Source organism: Callithrix jacchus, chromosome 6 (genome assembly GCF_049354715.1).
Source record: "Callithrix jacchus isolate 240 chromosome 6, calJac240_pri, whole genome shotgun sequence".
Classification (NCBI taxonomy): Eukaryota; Metazoa; Chordata; class Mammalia; order Primates; family Cebidae; genus Callithrix; species Callithrix jacchus.
The window spans coordinates 77,237,327-77,241,404 of record NC_133507.1 but is presented as its reverse complement, the minus strand read 5'-3'; the positions used below and the strand labels follow the sequence as shown (position 1 = coordinate 77,241,404).

The window sequence follows — 4,078 nt, the reverse complement described above, 5'->3', positions numbered from 1 at the left end:
CCTACTCCAAAAGAGAGATTTAAGCGTCATTAGCTGTGATGAGATTTTATACTAATAAGATTTTATTGCTAACCATAAAATATATACTCTGCTGGTTTGCCACAAAGCAGTCTGTCCTAAATGAGAGGAGCCGAAGTTTGCCTGACAAAATAAATGGATGTGATACATTTTACAAAGCAGTATCTTTCATTTTTACGTTGTTTGTTGACATTCTCATTTTCTAAATTCAACGGCACATCATTAGTTTGGTTTCTAGGTAATTTTCATAATGTAGCAAGAATATAGCACTTTCCAAAAGCACTGAATTAATTGATCCAGATCAATCTTCTCAGCAAATTACTTACTTACTGGTAATTTATCTATTCTACTGATAGAATTCCACTGCCTTGAAAGGAGAAAGCGAGCCTGCGTGACTCAGCGTGTGCTAGTAGTTAAGGCTTGTGGACTGCTGGAATATTTCTTCTGGAGTTAGTCTTCTCTCATTTGTCATCCTTCCTGAACCCCAGTACATGCAATTAGTGTGATTCAAGCATGTGAAAATTCCTGGCTGTGTGTATTCCTCACCAGTCTGACAGTTTCTTAATTCCAACTATGTTGGACATTTGCTTAAGTTATTTTAGGTAATGGAAGCTTAATGTAGAGATACGTAGTGAGAAAGTCTTATTAACCACAATTAAAAAAAATTTGTTTATTTTTATTTCAATAGCTTTTAGGGCACCAGTGGTTTTGGTTACGTGGATGAATTACCCAGTGGTGAATTCTGTGATTTTAGTTTACCTGTCACCTGAGTCGTAAACATCATACCGAATGTGTAGTTTTTCAATCCCTGGCCCCCTTCCCACCCTTCTGCTTTTGAGTCTCTGAAGTCCATTGTATTGCTCTGAATGCCTATGCGTACTCAGAGCTTAGCTACCACTTTTAAGTGAGCACATACGCTTTTTGTTTTTTCACTCCTGTGTTACTTCACTTAGAATAATTGCATCCTTCCATCCAGGTTGCTGCCAAGGACATTATTTTGTTCCTTTTAATGGCCTAGTAGTATTTCATGATGTATATATGCCACATTTTCTCTATCCACTCTTTAATTGATAGACATTTAGGTTAGTTCCACATATTTGCATTTGTGAATTGTGCTGCTGTAAACATATGTGTGCAAGTGCCTTTTTCAGGTAATAACTTCTTTTCCTTTGGTTAGATACCAGTAGTGGGATTGCTGGATTAAATGGTAGATCTACTTTCTCTTTGAGAAATTTCCATACTGTTTTCCATAGATGTTGTACTATTAATAATTTACATTCCCATCTCCAGTGTGTAAGTGTTCCCTTTTCCCCACATCCTCTCCAACATCTACTGTTTTGTTTTTCACTTTTTAATAATAGGCATTCTTGCAGGATTAAGGTAGTACCTCATTGTGTTTTTAATTTGCATTTCCCTGGCATTGAGAATTTTTTCATATGTTTTGCCTATTTGCATATCTTCTTTTGGGAAATGTCTATTTAGGTCCTTAGCCCACTTTTAAATGGGATTATTTGTTTTTTTTTTTGGTGTTTGTTTGAGTTCTTTATATATTCTGGATACCACTGCTTTGCTAGATGTATAGTTTGCAAATATTTTCTCCCATTTTGTGGGTTGTCTGTTGACTATTTCTTTTGCTGCACAGTTTTTTTTTACTTTAATTAGGTCCCATTTATTTATTTTTGATTTTGTTGCATTTTTGTTTGGGGTCTAAGTTTTAAATTCTTTGCCTGGGCTGATGTCTAGAAGAGTTTTTCCAACATTGTCGTCTAGAATTGTTATGATTTCAGGCCTTATATTTAAGTTTTTGACTTAACTTCTGTTGATTTCTTTATATAGCATACATGTGGCTTACCAATTTTCCCAGTACCATTTATTAAATAGGGTGTCCATTCCCCAGTTTATGTTTTGTATGCTTTGTTGAAGATCAGTTTGCTGTACATAGTATTTGACTTTATTTCTTGGTTCTCTATTCTGTTCCATTGGTCTATGTGCCTACTTTTATACCAGTACCATGCTGTTTTGGTAACTATAGCCTTATAGTATAATTTGAAGTCTGGTAATGTGATGCCTTCAGATTTCTTCTTTTTGCTTAGAGCTGCTTTGGCTATTTGGGGTCTTTTTTGTTTCCATATGAATTATGGGATTGTTTTTTCTAATTCTGTGAAAGATGGTGTTGGTATTTTGAGGGAAATTTCAATCAATCTTTAGATTGCTTTGGGCAGTATAGCCTTTTTCACAATATTGACTCTTACAATCCATGAGTGTGGGATGTGTTTCCATTTGTTTGTGTCACCTATGACTTCTTTCAGCAGTGTTTTGTAGTTCTCTTTGTAGAGATCTTTCACCTCCTTGGTTAAGTTATTTCTAGGTATATTATTTTATTTTTTTGCAATTGTTGTAAAAGAGAATGAATTCTTGATTGGATTCTCAGTCTGGTTGTTGCTGGTGGATAACAGTGCTACTAATTTGTGTACCTTGATTTTGAAACCCGAAACTTTATTGAATTCATTTATCAAATCTACGAGTCTTTTGGAGGAATCTTTAGTATTTTCTAAGTATACAATCATATCATCCACAAACACCAATAGTTTTACTTCTTCTTTTCTAATTTGGATGTCCTTCATTTCTTTCTTTTACCTAATTGCTCTGGCTGGTAATTCCGGAACTCTGTTGAATAGGAGTGTTGATAGCGGACATCCTTGTCTCTGCCACCAAGTACTCACTTGGAATAACAAAGTTAGATGTGATCAGGCATTCCGGACAGGACTTCGATCTTGCTCTCAAGCTGCTTAGCACTCCTCCTCTTGCGGATGCACTTGAGACAGTAGGTGTGGTTGCAGTTGGAGAGGATCCTGAAGCAGAGCTCACTGGGGTTGGTCTTCTCATAGACCACCTCCATGCAAATCCCACACACCATGTCCTTGCTGTGTGACACAGCAAATAAGAGCTCCATATCCTTCTCTTGGGCCTCAATGCATAATTTTATATGCTGTGATCTCTGGGCAGCATCTGTTGGATGCAGGATCTTAACAAATGTCACACATGTCACATGAATCTCTGTGGAGATACACACAGTTCTCCCCATATCGACACTCTCCCACTGCTGCATAGGGGCACAGCGACTTCTTTGTTTCCATGTCAGTTTGTTCTTTCTCTGATTCTTCTTTGGTCACGGAGCCCTGCAGGGGTGCTTCAGTGCAGAAAGGTGCAATATAGCCACAGTAGGGTTGCCCCGGAACAAACTCAATAGCATTCACCCCATCCTCTGAACCTGCTCCTACAGTTGCAAAGTTTCAATTTCTTGACTCAGCTTTACCTGTATTCATTTCAACAAGTGGTCCAACCATTGATGAGGGACTTGAGGAAACAGCAAGGGAAGACTTTGTAGTTTGCTCTGTAGCAGTTGCTTCTTCCTGTTTCAATGGCTTGCTGTGTTCTTATCTGAAGCAGTCTCCATAAATACAGTACCCTTGCTGAAAATACTTGCACACTACACATAGGGATTGTCAGAGAGGTCATGCTAGTAGTGACAGTTATCTCCTTCCTTACAAACCCCATGCATAAAAAATACCTGCAGGTGACCTGTTTAGTCCAGCCACCCACTCTGTCAGCCCCTGGGGACAGGGCAGTGACTGTGGGGATCGGGGATGGGGAGGCTGCTGCCACTGTCACTGGGCTACTCCTGCTCCTAATGTTGTGGCTGCTGTTCTGGGAGTTGCAGCCTCTGCCTTTACTGTTTATCTCACACAGCAAAGGCCCTGAAACTTCCAGGATTACATTGTTCTAGTCCAGCTTGATTTTTTTTTCTGAAACAGAGTTTCATTCTTGTTGCCCAAGCTAAAGTGCAACTGTGTGATCTCTGCTCACTGCAACCACCTCCTGGGTTCAAGTGATTCTCCTGCCTCAGCCTCTTGAGTAGCTGGGATTACAGGTGAGGCCTGGCTAATTTTTTATATTTTTAGTAGAGACAGGGTTTCACCATGTTAGCCAGGCTGGTCTTGAACTCCTGACCTCAGGTGACCCACCTGCCTTGGCCTCCCAAACTTCTGGGATTACAGAT

General features: G+C 39.2%; 1 pseudogene; it reads right to left on the bottom strand.

Moving 5' to 3' along the window:
* Positions 1-2,655: 2,655 nt before the first annotated feature.
* Positions 2,656-3,740, bottom strand: LOC100388702 (E3 ubiquitin-protein ligase makorin-1 pseudogene; annotated as a pseudogene).
* Between the last annotated feature and the right edge of the window lie 338 nt (positions 3,741-4,078).